Source organism: Euprymna scolopes, chromosome 18 (assembly GCF_053919585.1).
Source record: "Euprymna scolopes isolate OS-2025 chromosome 18, ASM5391958v1, whole genome shotgun sequence".
Classification (NCBI taxonomy): domain Eukaryota; kingdom Metazoa; phylum Mollusca; class Cephalopoda; order Sepiida; family Sepiolidae; genus Euprymna; species Euprymna scolopes.
In genome coordinates this window covers 23,895,286-23,922,919 of record NC_136499.1, presented here as the reverse complement: position 1 = coordinate 23,922,919, position 27,634 = coordinate 23,895,286, and the positions used below count along the sequence as shown (strand labels likewise).

General features: G+C 37.0%; 1 protein-coding gene across 2 annotated transcripts in view; it reads right to left on the bottom strand.

Moving 5' to 3' along the window:
* LOC145297525 (dol-P-Man:Man(5)GlcNAc(2)-PP-Dol alpha-1,3-mannosyltransferase-like) overlaps positions 1–27,634 on the bottom strand; it is a 209,071-nt gene that overhangs the window by 89,629 nt on the left and 91,808 nt on the right. The window lies entirely within an intron of this gene.

The following is a 27,634-nucleotide window of genomic DNA, read 5'->3' as shown; positions in this document are numbered from 1 at the left end:
CTAAGATAGAGTCTAAATATAGTTTTTTCATTGCTTGAGGCGCCCTTACCAGGGAATGCTGACAGAACTGCCCAGGCACATTTTGCAAGTCAAAGTGCCCCCGAGGAGGGCCCTGACTTCTTAATCCCACTTTTCACACCTGGTGTCACAGTTTTTGCAGTGAGAGAGCACTAAATACCCCTCCACTCCCTCCACTGCTTTATAGATCCGGAAAGGTGATTATGCTTTCTGGATGCTACCATAGAAAATAAATAATTTTGGTTTATTATTTTATTTTATTTTATTTTTTACTCTTACTTATCCCAAACAAGGTATATTGCTATTTGGACATAAGAAGCTACTAGTGGGACTATGTCCATAAGGACACTATGAGTAGCAAGATGTCTGTTCACATTACATTTAAATTTCTACATGTTAGTAGAGTCAGGGTAGTAGGAAATCGGGAGAGAATTCCAAAGTCTAGCAGTTTGTGGGAAGAAACTTGTAGCAGTTAACAAACTATTTACTATAAGCGGATCAATGCCCGGTGCCAAAGTGATTCGGCCACACTAACCAATTGGTTGGCAGGGCGCATTGATTTGAGCTGTCCCCTTAAGGACTATTTTTAGACGCCAGCAAGCGACCTATACAGACCTCTCTCACTCACCTTTCCCACTGCTACTTGTTGACGACTGCAGTCTGATGGCAGACGACACCTTCAAACAGACATTTACACTTTCTTTCTTTCTCGTCAGTCTGAGATACAATCTCGCCTTTGCTAAATAAACCCTTTATTATTGTTTTGTTAAAAGCAATGTCGTTTGGCCTTGTGTTTATTTAAGTAATTATTAGGAGAGAAATGCACAACATTTCTCTCCTATAAAATAAGGCCAAATGAAAAAAAAAGAAAGTATTCTGCCTATGCCGATGATGTAACAGTGCTCGTAATGAGTAGTGCCGAGATTAGTGTTGTCGACACAAAAATCAGATTATATGAAATAGTGTCAGGGGCTAAAATTAACTGTGACAAGTCTTTTGGCTTGCGCATCAGTGCTTGGATAGGCGTTTCACTCCAAGAACCTTTAGCAGCATCTGGTTTGGTTCTGACCATCAGCTGGAGAAAAATTGATTGAAGTTATTAGCAGCAGTGCAGGTTGCAGCTAGTCTATGGATCCACAAAAATTGTTTGTAAAAGGGGAGAGTGGAGGTTTCATACATTGACCCATATCATCTATCTATACTTCTCCCTTATACTCCTACCAGATACATTGCTTAAGATGCAGTGGACTCTTTTCAAGTTCTTGTGCTTGATAAGGCCTCTATATGTTTCTAAACATAGAAACAAAGAAACATCTAAACAAAGAAATAAAATAAAATAAAAAAAATAAATAAATGAATAAAAGCATTAGCCCCCCCCTCCCAACATACACACACAAGGTCCACCATATCTTTATGTAGCTAAAATGAAAGTCTGCCAGCTTGCCATTTCCGATATGACCTTAAGAGGAGTAGGTCGCTGTTTCCAGACTCTTAAGCTAAGGTTAAAAAATGTTTCTATCTAACTTTTGAACCTAATTTGTGCTAATTACCGCTAACTGTTTTCTTATTACAGCTTTGACTTAAAAACTCGTAACTAAATTTTACCTATCTTGTCTTGCTTTTTTTTTTTTTTGTTCTGAAATCTTTGTCAAATATGCTATTAACCAAAATTGTCTTCACAACTGACATCCTCACTGTAATCTCTGAACGTATATAGCATTCACTGGACAAAGCTAGGGAGGGCAGAGCGGTATCTCTAGATATATCTAAGGCTTTTGACAGGGTATGGCACAAGGGTCTCCTCAGGAAAATTAAATCATACGGTATCACTGGTAGAATACTTAACATAATAAAATCCTTCTTAGATAAGAGAAAAATCCAGGTTGTCCTCGACGATCATACATCTAAACAGTGTGATATAAATGTGGGAGTGCCTCAGGCATCTATCCTTGGACCTCTATTGTTCCTAATATTTATTAATGACCTCCCCGACAAAACTGCCTCTGAGATGGGTATATATGCTGATGACACCACACTCTATAACAGGCATGACAGGAAAACAAATGAACACATATCTAAAGAAATGGCAAAAACACAAGAGGATGACCTCCAATCTGTAGTGGAATGGGGACATAAATGGATGGTCACATTCAATGCTGCCAAGACTAAACTGGTTTCCTTCAATAATTACAAGAAACCTTCTCTACCACCAATAGCAATGGCCAGTGACTCCCTGTCTGAGAGTACATCTTTCAAACTGCTTGGCCTAACGTTCACAGGAAACATGAGTTGGAACAATTATATTGAAAACATTGCCAGGGTCGCTGCGAAAAAGGTAGGCTCTCTCTACCGTGTTAGAAAACTACTGACACCTGAAAGTATCCTGTACCTCTATAAGGCAACCATTCGCCCATGTATAGAGTATTGTTGTCACATTTGGGCTGGTGCATCTGCTGCTAGTCTCTCGCTCCTAGGCAAGGTTCAAAAGAGAGTCGCAAATCTGATAGGCCCTGAACTGGCATCTAAGCTTCAGCCTCTGTCCCATCGACGAAATGTTGCATCTCTCTGCCTGTTCTACAAGTATTTTAATGATAAATGCTCTGACGAACTGCAGACACTTGTGCCTCCACGACGTAGACACCCTTGACAAACCCAACAGGCAGCTAAATCCCATCCCCCACACAGTAGAGATTCCTAGATGTAAAAGATCTTTCTACTCCAGTAGTTTCTTCCCCAGAACCGCTAAACTCCGGAATTCCATTCCAGGTCCCTGCTTCCCTAACTGTACTGACATGCAGAAGTTCAAGTGTAACGTGAACCGACATCTTGCTGCCCAAATCCCAACATAGTGTCCCAGTAGTTGCTGCCCCTGATAGTAGCCCCTTACACCAAAGTGGCAATGTGCCTTGTTTGGGGTGAAAATGTAATTAAAAAAAAAAAACATATAAAACGGAAAGAAAAAAAATGTCACCTATGAAAACGAGAACCTCCCAAATGAAAACCTTGAATAATTATCTAAACCCAAATTTAAATTAATATTAAGCCGACTTCACAACTTGATAAAAGTTCATTATTGAATTTTAATTATAAGGTGAAGCTCGAATCATTCAAACTCGAGATAGATAACGCCAAAAACATCCACCCATTAATATGGGAGGGGAGATTATCTTCAAAAGCGTCTTGAATTGATAATTGAGCACTGGAGTTATACTAAGTAGATATTAATAAGTCCCTTGTACCCATCCCCCCTCTTTTTTTTTTAATGGAGAGTAGATAATACAGTGGATGTGTTATCAGCAGCTTCAGTAACTCTCCCTTCTCCTTTTTTGTCCCTCAGTCCTCATTCAAATGAGTGATTTTTCTGACAAAGAGTGAAGAAAAACCTGCTTTAAAGGTCGGTAGTACTTGGTGAACAGTAGTATGAGATAGTCAGAGATCCGAACCTTGGATTAACCACTAAGGAGGCTGTCCTATCAGCAGGCGCAAAGTACTGGGACTGCTGTATTGCCATTTGGTGAATGGATTCTGGACCATGCAGTAGTCTCTGGTGGGGCCTCTCGATGCCAAACTAGTGGGTAATTGTTACGGCTTTACCTTTTCATGTGCTACAAAAAAAAAAAAATTCCCTGTCTTTTTCTCTCTTACTTTCCCTCTCTATCCTGCTCTAACCAAGTATGCTGACCTGTTCCACAAATCTCAAAACCTCAACATGAAACATCTCCAGAAAAAAAACTCGAATAAACCTAGAATTCCATCTTCCAACATAGACCCCTACTACCATGTCTCCTTCTCCAACATCAGGGGTCTACGTTCCAACCTTCCAGAGGTTAAAACCCAATTACAGGAGACAAAACAGGACATATTCTTTCTAAGCAAAACTGGAATAGAGCCGACCACTTCCCTAGATGAGTTCATAATTAACGGATACTCTAACTTAACATCTAAATCTGACCCCCAAGATCGCCATGGGCATGGAATATGTGCCTACATTAAAGATGACTTCCCATGTGGCAGGGATATCTCTAGAGAAGATCTAATTTACCTTATATGTGCTTCCAGGTTGCACTTGCTTACACCACTGCATTTATATTTGCCCTCTATCGGCTCCATAACAGCGGAGTTACTATCTTTAAGAGCATATCTGAGAAAATAGACCACATCCTGTCTGCACATCCCTCGGCTAACATCCACATTTGTGGTGACTTCAATGTCCATAACGTGGAATAAGACGGACGATGAGGGGAGGTTCTGTCATGATTTTTCCATTGCTTATGACCTCACTCAGATTGTTTGCGAGCCCACCCGTGTGCCCGATACTACAGGTCAATATGCAAGCCTCCTAGACCTTTTTCTCTCAACTTCCCCTGAGCTATGTTCATGTTCCGTTTTTTCTTCTCGAGGATACTTCGACCACTCCATCGTATCAGTTAAGATAAAAATGAAATGTAATAAGTCCCCAGACATACCCCTTCATCGTACTGTATACTGATACTCTATGGCTGATTGGGATAGCTTCCGTACATTTATATCTGATCTACCTCTGCATTCCATGTTTAAAACAGATGTGTCCTCTATAGTATCAGACCTCACCAAATGATTAATTGTAGGCATAGACCGATTCATACCATCTAAAAAATTCCAACAAAAACCTACCAGCCAGCAAGCCATGGTTCTCCCCAGAATGTGCTGCTGCCATCGCGCACAGAAATCACTTTTTCCATAGCTACCAACGTAATAGATGCAATGAGACTAAAGCTGCTTTCAGGAACGCCAACAACCACTGTAAAAGAGTAATAAAAAATGCAAGAGAGCTATATGCCCAGTCTGTTAAATCCAAAGTAGCTGATCAACAGCTTGGTTCCCACCAGTTTTGGCAAATAACAAATAGGATCCTGAACAGAAGTGTGCGTTCTATCCCAACCATTATCAATGGACCAGAGGTCATCTCGTCAGCTTCAGACACAGCCAAACTATTTGCAAAGAACTTTGCAGCTAATTCTACCCTATGCGACGAAGGCCATCAACTCCCCATATTTCCTCCTATAACACACAACATGCTAGGTAACATACAAATATCTGTGCATGAGGTCACCAAGCTAATCAAGAACCTTGATTCCAGTAAAGCAACTGGTCCTGACAGCATCCCAATTATAGCGTTAAAAAAGCTTCATACAGAACTTGCTCCCATACTTATGAAACTGTTTAAGTGTTGCCTTAAAGAGAAGTGCTTTCCAACACCCTGGAAAACCTCATCAGTATGCCTTGTATTTAAGAACTCAGGTGATAAGTCATCTCCCTCTCAGTACAGACCAATAAGTCTCCTGTGTGTTATGAGTAAGTTGCTGGAATCCATATTAAATAGAGAAATAGTCAATCACCTCAGCAGAAATAATCTTCTTAGTGACACGCAATATGGTTTCCGTTCTGCAAGATCTACCGCAGATGTGCTAATGGTTATATCTCATAGGATTAGTGAATCTCTTGACAAAGGCTTCCTTTCTAGGGCAATTGCTCTTGACATATCAAAGGCCTTCGACAAGGTATGGCATAAAGGCCTACTTCACAAGATTTCTAGCTACGGTATAACTGGAAATGTTTTCTCTATCATTAAATCATTTCTTTCTGATAGGCTCATAAGAGTAGTGGTTGATGGACAAAAATCAGAGGCCTGCAGTATTAATGCTGGAGTCCCTCAAGGGTCCGTCCATCCTGGGCCCAACTCTCTCCCTCATCTACATCAATGATCTCCCTAAACACATACTTAAATCATTCGTTGACATCTGTGCTGATGACACGACCATCTACGGCAACACATCAAAGGCTGTAAATGACGAAGTTCTCTCGGATTCTCTCTCCTCTGATCTCGAGTGTGTGGTTCAGTGGGGGAAGACGTGGCTGGTTACCTTTAATGCATCTAAAACCAAACTCCTATCTTTACATCACCAACGCTCTGATCCCCATCTGGCATCAATTGAAATGGATGGCTCTCGTCTAGGAAAAGCCCCATGTTTTGACAAGCTTCTGGGCTTGATCTTCACTCCTGATCTGAAATGGAACATGTACATCAAGTCTGTTGCCAAGGTCACTGGAAAGATGGTGGGATCCTTCTACTGCTCCAGAAGATATCTCACTACTGATGCAATTCTCTATCTATATAAATTTGGACATGCCGTAGGCAAGAGAATATAGAATTACAAAAACAAAGTGTAGACCCATATAAGATAATGGTAGGTGTCTAGTTTTCACTTGTTTTAAGTTCAAACTTAGCTAGTGTGTGGATGATATCATTAAAGCCCTGTTTTTAGTTTGTCTCTTCCCACCACCTGTTTTTTTTTTATCCCCAATTTAATTTTTTAAATTTTCCATCTCGTCCCCAATTAGGTGAGAAATTGCTTGATTTGCCAGAGATGTACCTATTTACTATGCCTCCCCACGGGACAGAGTTAGACACCAGGGTCGTTTTTTAACGTGGAGAAAAGGTACAAAAATAAAAATTGCCAGAGATGTAGATCAAAGTTTTTGTATGAGGTGTATAGTGATTATACAGCATAATCACATTGACACACCACTTCTTGTCAGATCACCAAAGTTAAGCAACGTTGAGCCTGGTAGTATCAGATGGGTAACCATCTGGGAATTCTAGGTGCTGGATGTATGTTCCGCTTATCTCTGCGTTTGTTTCCAGTCGTTCTGTACATATACTTCACTTGCCACTAGAATTTAACAATGTTGATTCAGGTGAGGTGTGGTTGGATATTGTGCACCTCATGCCACAAAAAAAAATTTTCACGCGCAGGCACCCCTTTGTGGATATTCATAGTCTGTCAAAGACTGAAGGAGCCTGTTTTTTTATAGTGAATAAAGGTTTGGGCCTGCATCAACCTTTTTGACTTGCAAATCTGCATATCTGTAATGATTTAATAATGGGAGAGCTTTTTACTAACATAAATATAAACGGTTTAATTTCTAAATGTACATAAAATTTCTATTTCCCTACCCCTATGATCACATACTGTTAAAATATGGGGTTTAAGCAGGTTTACCATAGTATAAAGTATTTTAGTGATTGAAGAAAGATGTATATAGTGGAGGATGTATAATATAAATGTGGTATTTTGGTGGGAGAAGAGTGATAGTCGAAACTAGCTATGTCAGAATAGTTAGCATTAGTTTGTTATGACCGATCTTTCCCCTCCTCTCTTTCGACCTTGTAGCAGTGAGTTTTACAACAGTCTATGACAGTTAAGGACAATTTATGGACAGTTGTGAGTTTGCAACACTTGAGAGCAGTTTTCCAGTTTGGAACTTTTGAATTGAAAGCCATGTTTAATTTCAGAAGACTTTCCAACGGATAGCTAATCTGTATTAGTCCTGGAGATGAGAAAGAGTTTTTAATGGGTAGCTGATCTGTATAAGTCCTGGAGATGAAAAAGAATTTTCGGTGGGTAGCTACTCTGTATAAGTCCTGGAGATGATAAAGAGTTTTCAATGGGTAGCTGATCTGTATAAGTGTTATGGAATATATATATAGAGAGAGAGGGGGGGGATGAGTAAATTATATTGAGACATGTTGACCGGAAGTCAGGGTCAGCTTATCGGATTGCGTGTGAGTCACGTGATCAGGTTAGCTGAATCATAGAGATTTGGTTTAGACTTAGAATAGGACGGACGGCTTCACCGTTGTCTCCTCCCCTTCACTGGGGGGGGGGACGCTGACGTGTGTAGAACAGAACCACACAAGCCAGAGTTTCCATCTATCCTTCTGCAAGACATCTGGAAAGTGAAATAAACTATAAAACCAATTCCTTGTGTTGGAGTGAATGAATCTTTGTCCAAAACAGGTACCAAGTCTCCCCTCCAAGACGAGATGTTTCCAGATGGACCAACATCGACGACACACGAAGGTATGTTGAAAAATACATGTACCACACACACACACACACACACACACACACACACCCACACACACACACACACAACGGCATATTAACAAATAGACAGAACAACTAGATGATCACACATAACGTTAACTCTGATTAGATGATCACACACAATCTCCTTTATGATAGAACGATTAATATACAACATAAGTCCTAGAAATGAAAAAGAGTCTTGGTAGGTAGCTGATCTGTATAAGTCTTGAATTTTAAATGTTTGCAGATAAAGAGTAAAGATCTATCTCGTGTGGACACAAAAAATTATGTGTGGGAATTCTAACAGATCCAGTATTGTTATGGAATGATTCCAGTTTCTGATTTGTTGCTAGCAGAATGTGGCTCCATTTGATTAGTCGGTTCCTATTGCCAGTGTCTATAAGTAGAACCTTCCAAATTTTCTTTAATCACACCCCCAATTATAAAATAAAAAAGTATTGCAACAGAGACAGTTGAATGCAGGTTGTGGTTCGGAGTAGATCAAGATGGGCTGATGTCAATGAACAAACACGGCTTTGAAAAAATATGTAAATGTAGACTTTAGCGCTTAGAGAGTTGCTTCTCATGATGGTGTCACACACCCACCCAAAGCCTAACCAAAGACAACAGAAAGTGTTCTCTATGTTATTTCCTGCATTGCTTAATTTAAAAAATATTTTTATACTTGTGAGTCACAGTGCGTCCTCCTCAGCAGTCGCTAATGTGAGAGACAGCAGCATGACCAGAATAGAAAATAAAATAGAAGAAGACCACGGAAACAGCATTGGGGTTAACAATTGTTGCCGAGTGGGGAAACACATGATTGCATAGCAATACCATGTTAAGATAAACCCTGTCAAATATGATTTTGGTGTCACTTCTTTTGTGTTTTTGAGTCACATAACTAACCTACATTTCACCCCTTCTATAAAAAAATTAAAGCTTTACACAGTTACAGCCATCAATTTCTTTTGGCAACTGCAACATATTTTACGCCTACTGGATTACAAGGGCTGTTCTAAAAGTAATACATCCTATTTTTTATTCCACCCAAATGAATCAGAGAGGATTGCAAATCTTAGGCTTAGTTTCAGCAATCGCGTAACCTTCCAATTTTCTTTAATTATACCCTCAAATTATATAAAAAATATTGCAACAGAGGCAGTTGAACATAGGTTGTGGCCTGAAACAGATCGATATGAGCTGATATCAATGGACAAACACAGCCTGGACAGAAGACCTAGATGTGAATGTAAGTGTTAAGAGGGTTGTTTTCTGTGATGGTACCCCAACCGAAGACCATAGAAAATGCTTTCTATATTATCTCTTACATTGTTTACTTTAAAGAAATTTTATACTTATGAGCCACAGTACACCTCCTCGGCAGGCGCTAATGTGAGAGACAGCAACATGGCCAGAATAGAAGATAAAAGAGAAGAAGATTAAAGAAACAGCTTTGGGGTTGGCAATTGTTGCCGAATGGGTAAGCATGTGATTGCATAGCAATACCATGTCAAAATAAACCCAGTTAAATATGATTTTGGTGCTACTTGTTTTATCTTTTTGATCAATCTGCATGGAATTTCACTATTTTTCTATGAAAAAAAATTAAAGATTTATAAATTTACCGCCATCAATTTCTTTTTGTAACATTTCTTAGGCTTATTGAATTATGAGGGCTGTTCCAAAAGTAATGCTTCCTATTTTTTTTTTTTATTCTGCCCAAATGAATAAGAAGGATTGCAAATCTTGGGTTTAATATAAGCAGCCACGTAACTGTTGCTTCCCTTATATTATCCTTTAGTTCTCACATTCCAGGAGTGATGTTTTTGGTAAAGACAGAAGAATTACTGTTGTTTGGCTCAAAATCTATTTCATTTAACACTTATCATTGGCAAGTTTTTGACCTTGATTTAATAGATTTTTTAGCTTCTTACAACAAGTGGCTTCACTGTATATTATTTTATTTTATTTTTATTTTTTAATCGTTTGAGATGAGGTTTCATAATTGTGTATTCATTTTTTTGCAAGCTGTTATCCTCATCTTCATTGTTATTTGGAGCCCACGATATAGTGGATAGAGGCGTTAAGTCTCTACGGTTCCAGGTGAGCATTGTTTGAAGATAGCTATTTCAATCCTACCCAAAGCAGGCTTGAGGATTTGTTGGCCAAAACGTGGTGAGACAACAACAACAACTATGGAAGGTAGTAATTACTGGAGTTTCAGTTACAAGACTCAGCATTCCTATCCTGTCACGGTTAACTACTTGTAGAAGCCCAGAAGATGAGTTGGTAGAAACATGGTGAAACAACAATTATGAAGATAAAGATAACAGCCTGCAAAAAGATGAATACACAAAGGTGGCTTCATGCCTTATCTGGAGCGATTTCTATAAAAAAAAAATTCATTGTTATGATGACTGAACTTATGCATTCATGATGACCTGAATGATTTATCTCTTTGTTGCAGTAACGGTGTGAGACTCTGAGAAAGCCACCCTTGTCATCGACGTACTATAATACATAGTATAAAATATATAGTACAATAAACAAGTCCGTTTAAAAAAACACATACAATCGCTTGAATCAATTTATAATTCGTGCCTCCTCACTTGAACAAGAAATTTATTTTAAAAAAGACAAATAATAAAAGATACAATGATAAAGGAGACAATGCATACAGGTGCGAATGCGATTAATAAAAAAAATATTTAACACAAAAAAAACTACTCACAGTTTGAGATTTTTACAGAAAAAAACAGTTCTGGATCAAAGCTTTGAACGTTTGTGTATTTTCTTTGCTTCGTTACATTTTTTTTTTTTTTTATAAGCAGACGACATTTTCTTTCAGCATAAAGATCTCTTCTTTTTTTTTGGCTTTGAAAAAACTTACAAAGAAGGATATAAACAATTTTTTTATAAAAAAGTTTTTATTTTCTTCTTGAAATTTGTCGGAAAGTCTATTGAAAATAGTTCTTTCTTTTTTTTTTCAGAAATCTTGCCAGACTGAGGAAGCTTTAAGAAAAACAGTTAAGCATAGCTCTAGGGGAAAAATTGTTAAAAATCTTAAAAGGAAAAATGCTGAAATACCTAGCCTAAAATAGCTAAATATAGCTTTTAATATTCTTTTTTTCTTTGAATTTATATTATGAATTAATTCATTTGAGCTCAAAAAGCCTTTTATTAACTTTCTTTTTAGAGAATACTCTGAAACAATCTTCTTGCTTCATTCTCTTATATATTTTATATCTAAAAATAAATTATTTATTTTTACGATAACTAATTAATACTCTTTAAATAATTTAGTCACACAGACTACAAACTTTCGGATTTTTATCTAAAAGATAAGTTCCCTCAGGGAACTCTATTCTCTTCTTCTTCTCTTCTTCTCTTCTCTATTCTTCTCTATTCTTCTCTTCTCTTCTTCTTCTATCTATCTTCTATTCTTCTCTTATATATATATATATATATATATATATATATATATATATATATATATATATATCTTCTTCTTCTATCTATCTTCTATCTATCTATCTATCTATATCTATCTTTCTTCTATCTTCTTCTATCTTCTTCTATCTATTCTTCTTCTTCTATTCTATCTTCTTCTATTCTATCTATCTATCTATCTATCTTTCTTCTATCTATCTATCTATCTATCTATCTTCTTTCTTCTATCTTCTTCTATTCTTCTTCTTCTTCTTCTATCTATCTTCTATCTATCTTCTTCTTCTATCTTCTTCTTCTATCTTCTTCTATCTATATAAATAAAATGAACTCATTTTTTCCCGTCTGATTTTGACATTAATAGGATTAAAAATCAAGATATTTCATGCAAATATAATATGCACAAACGGCAGAACAATATCTGAGGTGTGTTATAGGCTTATTATTTCTCAAATTCCTCGATAATCTTAGATTTCTATACTTTCTCTGCTGAGAAGTCGCGGCCAAAATCGGTTAAGATCAATAGAAGTGGTAAAATATTTTCTCTCTAATAAATTCCTCCTCCCCCTGCCACCACTTAACACCGTTTGGGGATCGTTCACAAGGAACAGTTGAGAAGAGAACACCGGTTTGGCTTCGTAGTTCTTACATGTGAAGTTATTTAAAATCACTAAACTAAGCTGCAGTACTCTGTGGCGTAGTGGTTAGCGTGCTGGACAATTCACATTATATTTTCACGTTCGCGCCGACCTACCGTAGTCGTTTTTTTTTTTGTTTTTTTTCCTAAACAACTGGAATGGACTTTTCTTGGTGGGCGAACTGTTAACGTTGCAGATGTTTTTTTTTTGTTGTTTTTTTTCACACTTTATTTTCCTACTTTTACTCATGACTCCGGGTTTGATCCTTCCTACTTACCTAGCATAACATTTTTTAAAACTCCCCCCCCCCCGTCCCGGAAACAAACACTCGGGCAACGCCGGGTACCCCCGCTAGTTGAAAATATTCTTCTATATAAATAAAATGAACTCATTTTTTCCCGTCTGATTTTGACATTAATAGGATTAAAAATCAAGATATTTCATGCAAATATAATATGCACAAACGGCAGAACAATATCTGAGGTGTGTTATAGGCTTATTATTTCTCAAATTCCTCGATAATCTTAGATTTCTATACTTTCTCTGCTGAGAAGTCGCGGCCAAAATCGGTTAAGATCAATAGAAGTGGTAAAATATTTTCTCTCTAATAAATTCCTCCTCCCCCTGCCACCACTTAACACCGTTTGGGGATCGTTCACAAGGAACAGTTGAGAAGAGAACACCAGTTTGGCTTCGTAGTTCTTACATGTGAAGTTATTTAAAATCACTAAACTAAGCTGCAGTACTCTGTGGCGTAGTGGTTAGCGTGCTGGACAATTCACATTATATTTTCACGTTCGCGCCGACCTACCGTAGTCGTTTTTTTTGTTTGTTTTTTTTCCTAAACAACTGGAATGGACTTTTCTTGGTGGCCGAACTGTTAACGTTGCAGATGTTTTTTTTTTTTTTGTTTTTTTTTCACACTTTATTTTCCTACTTTTACTCATGACTCCGGGTTTGATCCTTCCTACTTACCTAGCATAACATTTTTTAAAACTCCCCCCCCCCCCGTCCCGGAAACAAACACTCGGGCAACGCCGGGTACCCCCGCTAGTTGAAAATATTCTTCTATATAAATAAAATGAACTCATTTTTTCCCGTCTGATTTTGACATTAATAGGATTAAAAATCAAGATATTTCATGCAAATATAATATGCACAAACGGCAGAACAATATCTGAGGTGTGTTATAGGCTTATTATTTCTCAAATTCCTCGATAATCTTAGATTTCTATACTTTCTCTGCTGAGAAGTCGCGGCCAAAATCGGTTAAGATCAATAGAAGTGGTAAAATATTTTCTCTCTAATAAATTCCTCCTCCCCCTGCCACCACTTAACACCGTTTGGGGATCGTTCACAAGGAACAGTTGAGAAGAGAACACCAGTTTGGCTTCGTAGTTCTTACATGTGAAGTTATTTAAAATCACTAAACTAAGCTGCAGTACTCTGTGGCGTAGTGGTTAGCGTGCTGGACAATTCACATTATATTTTCACGTTCGCGCCGACCTACCGTAGTCGTTTTTTTTGTTTGTTTTTTTTCCTAAACAACTGGAATGGACTTTTCTTGGTGGCCGAACTGTTAACGTTGCAGATGTTTTTTTTTTTTTTGTTTTTTTTTCACACTTTATTTTCCTACTTTTACTCATGACTCCGGGTTTGATCCTTCCTACTTACCTAGCATAACATTTTTTAAAACTCCCCCCCGTCCCGGAAACAAACACTCGGGCAACGCCGGGTACCCCCGCTAGTTGAAAATATTTTTAATATTTTGAATCTTTTCAAAAATATTTTTAAACAAATATTGCAATATTGCAACATTTCAATTCTTAATACTGTTACTCTCTGTCAAAATATTTAATTCTTTATCCAGGTTGATCTCCCGGTAGAAAGTTTTTTTTTTTTTTTTTTTTTTTACAAAAAGATATCAAAAACTCAAATAAATAAATTTTGAAATCAATCGTTTAGTCTTGTTAATGCATTTTTATTTCTTCTCAATATATCGAGTTTACTTAAAAGGAGAGAGAGATTTTAATGAAGAAACATTTTTTTTAAAGTGGCAATGTTCCTTTAGAGGCTAGAAAAAAAACTGAACTAATCCGCTTAGAAATATTTTCTAATCTAACAATATTTGTTTTAATTTTGCTGATCAAGAAAATATCGATGTTTTCTTTGTTTTCATCCAGTGACCCAAAATAGCCACTGAGAAGGCATGAAAAAGATCGTCTGCCGAATTGAAGAACCCCCCCCCAATCACATATTCCTAAAACAAATCTTAAATCTGTTAAAAAAATAAATTTTAAAAACTTTTCTTTTTTTTTTTTTTTTGCTGGGCCCTTCAATTTCGTCTGCCGAATTGAATAACCCCCCAAAATCACATATTTCTCAAACAAATCTTAAATCCGTTAAAAAAATAATTTTTTAAAAGTTTTCTTTTTTTTTTTTTTTTGCTGAGCCCTTCAATTTTAAATGAAATAAGCCATTTCAAATAAATTCTGAAGATATAAAAATATTCAATTATTACGAAAAAACCAACAAAGTTCGCTCATAATATTTAAAAAAAAAAACTGCAAACATGAATCAAAAGAGACCCTTCGAGGGCATTCTAAATGTAATAAGCCATTGTTTATTTTTTATTTAAAAGAAATTTTGAAAACGTTGCATCAGAAGTACAGTATTTAGAAAAATGCTGATGTACAAAAGGTAATTTGTTTTAATGGTACCACTCTTGTAGCTCTTCAACTTTTTAAGTTAAAAAAAGGGAGGCTTTACTTTTGGAATGACTCTCATAGAAAATTTTACATCCGGTTGCAATAAACATGAATATTTTCAAACTTTTCTCTGATCCAATGGCTTTACCAACTGATGGTACAATATCTATGCCATTCTTTGTCAGGAGAGTCTATAGGTAAGACAATACCGACTTGGGAAAAGCAATGTAAAAAAAAAAATTAATTAAACACACACACATACACAAAAGGCATTGAATTAGATGCTTGATCCGTCATTGTGTAAAAATTCTTTCAACTGAACTTTTAAAAAACCCAATAAACAATTTGGATTATTTGGATTCTTCATACTTCTGTTCTCATCTTGGGTGTTATTTTTACAACATTTTGGCCGATGTAACTTCCAACCTTCTCCAAATGCCTCCACATGTGTCTACAAGGACCCATAGCATGATGCATAAAGTACTAGGTAAAATTCAATTGTAAGTTACACTCTTCTGGGGGTTGAAGGTTCAATCCTCAGTTCGGGTGATATGAAGAATACTCTTGAGTGCAGAGCCATTCTTGAAATAGAGGAATGTAGCTGTCCCAAGAAAATAAAATGGCAGCATAAATCTAGTCAGAGAAGCTTTTCCGGATAAAGAATTGATCCAGTTATGATGAGCAGAGTGTAGTGGTCTTTTTGTGTTAAGACAGGAAGCTATAACTGAAGAATTAAAAAAGATTCAGTGTATTTTATAAAACAATTCTGATATCTGATTGATTATTTCTTATCACCCATGGTTATAAATAGAATCACCCAAATCTTTGTGGTCATATCCTGTTAGTTAGCAACAAAATATTGCAACAAACACAATTGCGAATTACTTAAGATTTCTACTCAGTCATGGCTGATGGAATGAGAGTATGCCGCCCCTGTGGATTAAATACAGGGTTCCGTTGGAAATACCATTCAGATTCCAGAATTTGACAGAAAGATTCCAGAGTTTGATAAAATACACTTGCAGAATTCATTGGATGAAACATTGTGAAAATAATTTTCAAGATGAGAACATTAGTTCGAATAATACAGATAATCCAAATTATCAATCCTCATCTCAAAAATTGTTAAGCAGAAAAAAGAAAATGAACCATGACATAAATTGACTTCCAAGGTGAAGAAGAAGCTTATAGGCACATCTTTGTTGCAAAATTCCATGCCTGATGCTTAAATTTTATTTGTTGTGGACAATTCCAATTCTGCTGTTGGCAACTACAACCACTGTCTTGCTTTTCATACCAACTGACGCCTGCTGGGATAAAATATAGTAGTTTTGGATGTGAGCAACTGACTATCGTATTTACTTAGCAATTAAACATTTTTGCCATACACTGATGGATCACGATTTTGCCATTTATATGGATCATCAGTCCTTTAAATTCATACTATGCACTTTGGCAATTTTATTTCTTAGTCTGTAAAGCATGGTGGTGATCGTGGAGGGAGTCAGCCTTTTTTGGCTGCCCATCTTTTTATGAATTATCATTATCATTGCAACCTCCTATTTGGCATAGTGATGAGGCACTCTAGCAGTCGGCCAAAGAATACAGGACGCTGAGTGCTGATTAAGTATTTGATGATTGGTACCCTCTCCGGTGTCCATTTTGATTTAGTAGCAGAAAGCAGCTCTCACAGAGAGGACTTGTATTTTTTGTGCTTTGTTAATAAGTCAACTTAACTTATCAGCGTATAATAAATTGACTTATTAACAGAGCGCAAAAACTACAGGTCCTCTATGTAAGGGCTGCTTTCTGTAAAACTTATTAAAACTTAAAAAGACTTATCAGCGTATATTTATCTCTGTATGTAAGTAAAGAGCAAGAAGGCTCTAAAAGGAGATTAAAGAAAAGAATATTAGGATAAGAAAACTCGAATGCATTTTGGATTAAATAAAAATAGAAGATACAGATGTTAAAAGTTTCTACCGGTCGACCTGAAGAAAAAGTTGCGAGCAGTTAATTTGAAACGTTTCTGTAGAAGGAAAGAATTACCTTTTCAGGAAAATTTGAAATGACGGCCGACTATCTCTTTGACACGGTAAATTTGGGAAAAGGAGTTATAAATAAAAAAAACTAGACAAAATAGGATTAAAAACTCGCTTAATATATGTTGCCATGACATAGACTGACATATTCGGTGGGCTTTTAACAGTATTTTGCATATTTTTATTTTTAACTCCTTTTCCCAAATTTACCGCATCAAAGAGATAGTCGACCGCCATTGTAAATTTGTCAATACATCGGTAAACATTGTATGTTTTTCGAGCTGAATAAGCATGTTACATTGAATAAAAACACTAAAAACATATCCAGTTAGGTAGAAAAGTAACTTATCTTGCCTTTGATAACATTTATTTGTTATACATTTGTTTTTTGACAACTTTTTCGAATCTATGTGTACAGTAATACAAACCCAAAAAGTTTTATATAAGCAAAAGAATGTAGTCTGAAGTCACTTATTTAAAAGAAGAAAATATCAGAGAAGAACCCCTTCATGCATTTTGCATTGAACAGATAAAATAAAAGACCTGAACAGATCAAATAGAAGAGTTAATTTGAAACGTTCCTACAGAGGGAAAGAACTACCATTACAAGAAAAGAAAAAGAAAAACATTTAATCGTTTTGATGGTTTTACACAAGCAAAAGAATTTAGTCAGATGTGACTTATTTAAAAGAAGAAAATATCGAAGGAAAAAAACTGAAAAGAAAAACTTTTGAAGACAGTTTATGAAAGACAATTTTTATTGAATTTTTATTGTATGGTCTTTGTTTACAGTCGTTACTTCAAATAAGACGATATTGTTTGAGGAAGAAAAGTAAGACCGTTTTTCTCCATTTTGATTGTATCGTTTTTCTTCCTTGTTTGTATCACTCAGTGATAATGTATTCGAAGAATTGTCTCTAATATAGAAATTTCCATTTTATTATATATATATATTATATGTTTCTTTATTTTAAATTGTTACTAAACAATTTCAAACAAAGAAGCAAAAGCAACAGTTTCTTTTTAATTGTACGGGAAAATTGTAGTGTACCTGGTTAGCATGGGTGTTATGTGCTTAAAAGAGAGAAAGTCTTAAATTCAAAACCCAACTGACATGAGACACAGACGTGGCGTATGCAAATTGAGCCGTGGTCAGGTTTGGAAATATAAAATATAAGAAGCCTACATTATAAAATATAAGAAGCCTACATTATAAAATATAAGAAGCCTACATTATAAAATATAAGAAGCCTACATTTGAGTTTTTTTTTTCTTTTTCGGCTCGATGCGGTGGAGTGGAACTTTTGTCAGTGAACTTTCCGAACATAGAAAATAATTTTTTTTTTTTTCTTCAACTTAAAACATTCAACATTTAGAAGCTATTCTGGCTTTTTATTACCTTTTGCTGATGGAGGGCAAACTTTTTGATGTCCAGTTGATGTTAGAATTTAGTGGTGCTGCAGCTGATATGCCCATTATTGAGTTGATCGAAAATGTGGAATTTGTGTGTGAGCTTTGCACTATGAAGAATGTCAAGCGCACACTGCCATTAAAATTGTGAGGTGGAGCTCTGGCCATCTAAAGGCAACTTAGTCCAGAGCAAAAAGCAGATGCAGAACAGATCAAGCAGGCCCTTATAACCACATATGCAACTGATGCATTTAATGCATATGACCAGTTTGTCCCTTGACAACTTCACCCTGATGAGACGGTGGATGAGTTTTTTGCTGAGCTGCGGCGCCTAGCCTGGGTGGTTGGGAGACTGTTGCCCGAATGTTGGTTGATGTGCGCATTCATTTCTGGACTACTGCAATATGTCAGACATATATTATGTGTTTCATCCAAGATGGAAATGATGAGTGTGGAACAACTGTTAACCCGAAAGAAAGCTTCCACTACCTCCACCAGATGAACACTTTCAGAATCAAAAGTGCATAATGACGGTAAAAAATTTGCTTGCTACAGGTGTGGTGGTCCCAACCACTTGGCAAAGAACTGCTTACAGAATCGCCAATCGGTTGGACAGTCGGATGCGCGAGGTCCATTGCAAGATATATTGCTTCTGATGCCTTGGACATATAGCATCGCAGTGCCAGGGAAAAATGCAGAAGGAGAGGAGGCATTAGCATTAATTTCCTCCCCAACAAACTGAACACTAAGAAGCTCCCCTCTATGAAAGTATGTGTAGATGGGCGAGAGTGTACGGCATTGATCGATTCTAGGTGTTTGCAGACTCTAGTGAGTAAAGCTGTGTGTCACTTTTGGAAGTGGAAGTCAGCAGGAGTGTTACATGATAAGGGCTGTCCCCTGTTCATGTAAGTATAAAAATAGAGAGATTAGTTAAAATGGAAATAAGAGAAAGCAGAAATCGAACCCTGGACATAAGTTTTAAAGAACAATAGGTTTAAATGGAATGTCCAGTAAAATGTTAATTCGGATGAAATAAATAATAAATAAACTATTCAATTGTTAAAAGAATGTGGATAATAAAATATGAGTTAAATAAATTAGATATGTAGGTTAAATTCCTTTGTGGAAACAAACAAGGAAAATAGGTTATTGGGAAATCAATGTCGAAAACGTGCAAAGTCGCGCATGTTGAGACACGTGAATTTTGCTCACGTGGCCGGGATGCATGGAGTTCTCAATATAGCAGGTGCGAGTTAGTTGGTGGAGAGACAGTCAGAGAGACAGAGGAGAGACAGTCAGGGGAGACAGACAGGCGGACGTCTGAAGCGAGACGTCACTTCAGAAACTAAGATGTGAAACTTTGAGTTCTTAATGAGGAAATCCCGACCGGTCGTATTAAATAAATTCACCATGTGTTTTGGATAAAGCTCATCTTTGTGTTTGTGATTTCTACAAAAAGGTAAATTGTATTGTTATAATATGTCTGTGTTATAAAATGTCATTACAACAACATCTCTCTCTCTCTAAGATACAACATCATATTTAATAAGACAAGAACTCTCACTAAGACTCATATCATTACTAATAAGAACTCACGTAACATACGCGCACAAGTGGTATAGTCTAATACTAATAATAATAACTATATAACAACTCGCAATTTGGTGTTCGTGAACCTTTTGCATCAGCGATGCAGAAACCGAACCTGGGGTCTATACCACGAAAAAAAAAAAAAAGAAAATAAGAAACACAACGTTTTAAAGGGGTCCAACATAATTTAAAAAAATAAATAAATAATACCACGGAAAAAGAAAAAAAAAATTACACGATCACAGAATTCGAAAAAGAAAAAGAAACACAACGTTTTAAAGGGGTCGAACATAATTTAAAAAAATAAATAAATAATACCACGGAAAAAGAAAAAATCACACGATCACAGAATTCGAAAAAGAAAAAGAAACACAACGTTTTAAAGGGGTCCAACATAATTTTAAAAAAACAAATAAATAATACCACGGAAAAAGAAAAATTACACGATCACAGAAATGCGAAAAAAAAAATGATGAAAAAAAAAATTTGAACATACACGCACACAGAGAACAAAAGATACAAGAAATATTAAAAAGAAAAAGAAGAAAAGGCCGATATGCCGTAAAAAAGAAATTCGTAGTAATGGAAAAAAAATAGTAAACAAGTCACCAAACGTAATTCATTGATAAATGAATTGGCCTGTTAAAAAAACACACACACACACACATACACGCGAATGCAGAGATTGTGTAATCTATTATTGTTTTGAAAGTGTCATTAGAAAATGTGTGTCAATATGAAATCGTTTGGACGAATTGTTGAATTAAATCTGTCAATCAAAACAGGAATTTTTCAAAGGTCGCGTATACTTTCTTAAACAGCGTTTAAATTGTTTGGAAATGCATTTTGTGTTCATAGTGAACTTTTCGGCTTTTGCGTGTTCATTTATTTTGTTTTTGAAAAAAAAAGGGACAATTGTTTTGGACAGACTGTTGAATTGTTCTTTGTTACAGATGATTTTTTTTTTTTTTTTGTTGTTAAAAAAAAAAAGTTATAACTGTTGCAAAATGTTTAAATGTATTAAGGTATTTTTTTTTTTTTTTTTGAAAATGTTTTTATGATGTTGAACAAATATTGTAAATTGTCTTATGTATGTAATGTTATGATTTTCACAGCAAGAATTCAAAGTTATCCGTAAATATACATTAGATTAAAATGATCTAGTAGAAAATAAGTTAAGACGTATGGTTGGCTTACAGATAAAGTTAGAATTTTAGAAGGGGGACAAGAATTAAAATTACGTAAACGGGCATTTGGAGAGATTTTAGATGTGATACGCCGTAAGAAAGATGTTTTGTTTTAGCATTTGGTTTTGTTGTTTTTTTTTAGAGATCCTAAAATTTTTTCTCCAAGAAAAGTGACTTGGTAGGGATTGATAAGCACAAGAAGTGCCCCTATACGAAAAATTTGGGAACCTGGTTAATTAAGTGCTTAAAATAAGCTGGTTGCACGTAGACGACTCCAAGCAAAGTAGTAAATAAGTCTTGGCTTAGTTAATAAACAGGCGTTGGAAAGAATACGAAAATTCTTAAGGGGACCAGTAAACCGATGAGAGGTAGTCCCGAGGCAATCACATATAGCTTAATGAAGTAAGAGACAGGCAAAAATATGCCGTAGATTACGTAAGAAAGATATAACCTTGTATTTTTTTTTAGAGACGCATGAATGTGGGATATATCTGCTGGATCTTGGAAGCCCTGGTGAGAGAAAAGAAAAATCACAAAAAACAAAACGGGCAATTAGATAGAATTTAGGCGCAATTACGGTGTTGGGCGCGAAACGTGTTAGTTAGTTAGGGGTGATATTTCTAAATCCTCGTCGAAGTTTCAAAAATCCAAGCAAGGAAATCCGAGTGAATCCGTATGAGAGAAAAAAAAGGTATATCTTAAACTTCTGAAGCCAACCACAAAGATTTAAGTATATGAGCTTTGGTATGTCCCGTATGAGATAGTTATAGAATAAAAAAAAAAAACAAAGTCATACTTAATAAGACTAACCATGCGGAAAGAGAGATCAGAGCACTTTTGAGACGAAGGAAGTCGTCCATTTCGAGAAAGGTGAAAACCTCTAGTCTGCGGCATATGGGTGGCTGGAAAATAGCTGATGTGAATTATAGGAATACCCTACACCCAAAAAGTAAATGCCACAAAGATCAGAAAGGTTCTGATCTTATAAAAAAAATAAATAATTGTGAAATCGGCCGTGAAGGGCTGACTAAAAGAGATTTTTTTTTGTGTTTTTTAGCCTGATCTTTCTAGCCGTGTGGTTGTGTAGATGTAAAAATAAAAATAAAAAAATGTACTAAAGTTAAAAATGCATACATTTTTTTTTGTGAAATATGGAAGGGAGGGATGTTACATGATAAGGGCTGTCCCCTGTTCATGTAAGTATAAAAATAGAGAGATTAGTTAAAATGGAAATAAGAGAAAGCAGAAATCGAACCCTGGACATAAGTTTTAAAGAACAATAGGTTTAAATGGAATGTCCAGTAAAATGTTAATTCGGATGAAATAAATAATAAATAAACTATTCAATTGTTAAAAGAATGTGGATAATAAAATATGAGTTAAATAAATTAGATATGTAGGTTAAATTCCTTTGTGGAAACAAACAAGGAAAATAGGTTATTGGGAAATCAATGTCGAAAACGTGCAAAGTCGCGCATGTTGAGACACGTGAATTTTGCTCACGTGGCCGGGATGCATGGAGTTCTCAATATAGCAGGTGCGAGTTAGTTGGTGGAGAGACAGTCAGAGAGACAGAGGAGAGACAGTCAGGGGAGACAGACAGGCGGACGTCTGAAGCGAGACGTCACTTCAGAAACTAAGATGTGAAACTTTGAGTTCTTAATGAGGAAATCCCGACCGGTCGTATTAAATAAATTCACCATGTGTTTTGGATAAAGCTCATCTTTGTGTTTGTGATTTCTACAAAAAGGTAAATTGTATTGTTATAATATGTCTGTGTTATAAAATGTCATTACAACAACATCTCTCTCTCTCTAAGATACAACATCATATTTAATAAGACAAGAACTCTCACTAAGACTCATATCATTACTAATAAGAACTCTCACAAGAAAAAGCATCACTTATAATAGTCTCTCTCTAAGACTCTTTAATGAAACAACTATATAACAGGAGTACTAACAGCTGACGGAATGACATTGAATTGCCAAGGACACGGCAGAATAAATGTAGAGGTTGGCCAAGTTCCAGCAGTCGACATTGAGGCATTGCTCATAGATAAACAGCTGTTGGGCTTTGATCTACTATAGGGGATTGGTGCGATTAAGAAATTCGGGGAAGTTTGTTTCACAGAATAGGCAGAGCACATTTCAGGGGCCTAAACAGATGTAAGATGTGCTGCCATCTTGATCGATGAGCCAGATTTTAGCGTAACATGATTGCATTAACAAGGGATGGACTGCATCATGGAAACGGGCAAACAGTTACTCTCCCGTAATTGATTAACAGTGTGCAAGAATACACAGCGCCTTGTCATGCCAGGATTCTTATGAGAACGAGATTCAACAGTGGCAGCAGGATGGATGGCTGGTGCCATGTTCGGAAGAAGAACTTGGCCCATCCAAGGGTCTAATTCCTTTAATGGCGATCGTACAGGAATAGAAGCAAAAGGTATGTCCAGTGCTTGAATACTGGGAATTGAATAAGTTTGTAGATGCTTTCACTGCCAATGCAGAAGTGTGTGTGCAGAAACTAAGAGAGGGATGGCGACAAGGAGTTAATATGTCATTTATGGATTTGTGGAATGCATATCTACAAATCCATGTCGACAAGGTGCTATGGCCATTTCAAACAGTTATTTTCATGGGCCAGTGCATCTGTCTTATACGGTTGGGATTTGGACTGAATGTGGCTCTGTGGGAAACTCGTTAGTCACTTCCTCATATGTAGATGGCTCTGGGTAGCAGTTGTATTCATCAAGTGCCTAGTAACTGAAACAATAAAGAGCTGGGATAACAGAATTGAGGACAAGTCTCTCTGGCAGAAACTGTAAGCAAAGTATAGAATCGGATCCCATTGGAGGAGACTGATGTATGGATGGCAAAGAAATTACAGTGAGTAGATGCAAGTTGCATAGTCACAGGAGTGGCCCTGGAAAGAATGGAACAGTCATTTAGGATGCATACTGGCTCCATCCAACTAATGATGCTCAGCACATCAATCTAGCTGAACTCGATGCGGCACTCAAAGGAGTCAATTTGGCCCTTCAGTGGAAAGCGACAGTGTTACACTTGGTCACAGATTTGGCATGTGTGCATCAGTGGATTTGACTGAAAAAGCATGTATGAACATGAGAGCAGCTGATGAGATGCTCATCAGGCGACAGTAAGGAATCCTGCAATCATTGGCGAAAGAATATGGATTGACCATAGATGTAAAACTCATGGAGTCCTGTCAGAACCACACAGATAGTCTCACCAGTGGATGGATCTACTCAAGGAAGGAAGAGAGCCGGTACTCGGGAGTTGCACAACAGTAGGATGACTGGATGGGAACCAGATGGCTGACATCCATCATCGAAGTGAATCAAAGTCATCCAGACATGAAACGAACTTTATATTTTGCCAGAGTAGTTGACCTACAGGTGTCCAAAGAAACTGCTAAATCTATTGTGAAAGCCTGTCGATCAATAGATCAAGTACCTGTTCACTGGAAAAAGTAAAATTCAGCGTGGACATAATCCACCACAATTGTGAAAATTTTTAACTATCATCGACTGTGGCCCCTTTGCAATATGGCGGCCACTGTATCGGACAGATGCGATCACCATTATCCAACAGTTGGAGAATATTTTCCTTGAGCCGATGGAAATACCAACTGACAACACCACTACTTTTACCAGTAAAGAGTTTGGTGAATTTGAAAAAAATTGGGATATACATCTGCGGTTTAGATATGCCTACTCACCCAGTGGAAACGAGATTGTAGAACAGAGCCATAGAACCATTAAGACCATCTCAGCCAGAAAGAGTTGTTCGATATTGGAAGCGCAATGTCATCCCAACCAGCTGACATACTACATAAATATCATGTTCGGATCAAAGGTGTTAAAGCTAACCCACTGCCCAAACTAGAAGTGACTGGAGGGAATACGAAAGAGGAGACATCATTAGGATTAAAAATCCGCGTGGCAGGTGCATGCAGTGGACTGGTGGATACATTATATATATCCCCCAGTCGTACAAAATATGAGAAATTAATTACATTGAGAAAGAGACGAACTACGTGTTAAATTGAATTAAACGAACTAGGGATTTATTTCGTGAAGAAACAAGTGAAAGAAAAGGGTACAACACGTGTTCATGTCCGCGTTCGTCTCTCGCTGTTTACTGGTGAGAAGGAGAAAGTCTATTGTTGTGGAGAGAGAAAGAAAGAAAGTCAATCCAGTTTGGTGTGTGTCTCTCACTATTAGCTGGTGAAGAGGAAAGTCTGTTATAGTATAGAGAGAGAATGGAAAAAGTCAATCCAGGCCATGGAGATAGAAAACGTATAAAGTGTACATACTGTCTGTTAGCTTGTGCCTCATACATAGTCGCAGGGGATGTGACGTGCGCGAGCGTGCGCCTCCCTTTTAGGAGGCGGCTGGTTACCCAAACCTCTCAGCTCGAGATCTGGTCTGAAAAAGGGCTGGAAACAGCTTGTCTCTTACTTTTATAATTGTTTCTGGTGGTCTTTTGCGCATGTGTGGATTTCCTTTGAAAGGGAAGTGACGTCGTCCATCTGTGCGTACATGTGCGTACGTTAGCGTGTGTGTGTATACACATGAATGTGAGTGTATGTACGCGAATGTGAATATATGTGTGTGTGTGGACGTGTGCGCGTATGTTTCTGTGTGCGTATGTATGTGACAAGTAATATAGCTTAAGATGTGAACGCGTGTTTTTGTGTGAGACTAAAAAAGGCTCCCACAATACTCTCCTTCCTAGGAAAGAAAAAATATGCAGTGTATATATATATATATTTTTTTTTAAGTAATGTTTTCGGCAATTGACTTTTCGTCCTGTTTCTTTTTTGCTGTTGGTGTGGTTGTTTAAAAAACGTCAAAAACGGAGTGTGTTCGTAAAAAAAATATTTACTTACGCGTGGAAAAAAGCGTTTACTCTTTATTTTTTTAGGCTGACATTTGTTTGTTTGTATTTTTTGTTGTGTGCTGACATGTGCAACGAGTTGCTTGGACCGTGAAGTGAATTGTTCGTTTGGAAGGACAATTTTTGTTTCGTGTTGACATTGTGTGTCAAGTTGACACTGTCTTCGCAAATAACTTTGCGATAGTGTGTGTACATTGTTTGTACAGGCGTTTGTTGTGCATTCGTCCGTGTTGAACATGTTTCCAGTTGCCGTTGTCATCGCATATGAGTCTGCGGTAGTGTGTGTACATTGTCTGTACGAGCGTTTGTTGTGCATTCGTTTGTGTTGAATGAGTTTCGAGTTGCCATTGTCTTCGCATGTGAGTCTGTGGTAGTGTGTGTACATTGTCTGTACAGGCGTTTGTTGTGCATTCATTCGTGTTGAATGGATTTCCAGTTGCCGGTGTCAACAAAACTTCCAGTTGTGAGTTTATCTGTGTCCGTGGTGCATCTCAACCCATTGTTAATTCAGCTTCTTTCTATGTGTTGATAGAGATGTCCTGTAATTATTTCTTTGTTGTTGCATCTGCTGTGCAGGAGAGAATTGCATAGGCCTATGTGATTTTGCTCCTCGCGTTTGTAGAAGGGTAACGTTAGGAAACCGTGAAAATGTTTGTTGAGCTCGAATTTTTTAAAAAATTCGGTATGAAGTTGACAGCTCTGTGTTTATTTTTCTGCCGAGTCTGACAAGGGGTTTCGTCATTGTAGTTTGTTGAGGTTTTTGTCGGTAGAAGTTCACTTGTTTTTCTTTGTTGAAAAGTTCGTTTTTTTCTTTATCAAATAAAATGTGCGTCTCGCTCCAAACAATTCCTTTCAAAAAAAAAGTAGGTTCACCATGCGTGCTCGTTTCACATCAGTCGGGCGCCAGTTTGTTGTGGGACTTGTGGTTTAGAATGAAATGTGTGTTCATCTCACATTCGGGTGCCACCATTTTGTAGCTGTCTAGTGTATAGAAGGAAATGTGTGTTCATCATCACGTCGCGGTCACCAAATTGTAGTGGACTGGTGGATATATTATACATCCACCAGTCGTGCAAAATATGGTGACCGCTACGTGATGATGAACACACATTTCCTTCTATACACTAGACAGCTACAAAATGGTGGCACCCGAACGTGAGATGAACACACATTTCATTCTAAACCACAAGTCCCACAAAAAACTGGCGCCCGACTGATGTGAAACGAACACGCATGGTGAACCTACTTTTTTTTTGTGTGCACATATGTATATGACAAGTAATATAGCTTGAAATGTGAACACGTGTTTTTGTGTGAGACTAGAAAAGGCTCACACATACATAACAAAATATAACACGGGTCACGTTACTGAAGTGATCAGCCTGCAGTCTGTGAAAGTTGATGGGTTAGGGTTAGGTTTAGGGTTAAAGACCTTCAACCAGTAATGCAGACAAACTTATCAAGTGACGAAAGTGATTCTGAGAATAATGAACAGTTAATCTATTTGGATTCAGATCCACTTGACAGTGATTCCAATGCTAGTAATCTCCCAACTGATAAGGTGCCTATTGAAAGCCGACCTGCAGACGAGTGTATGCAGGAGAGTGAGGCCAGCATCATTCCTCTTCAAAGAAGTACCTAACAAAGACAGATACTACCTCCCTGTCCTGTTTGTAATCATGAGATCAGGAGTGAGTGTAGGGAAAATTGTAACGTACATGGTTAGCGAGGATATCATGTGCTTAAAAGA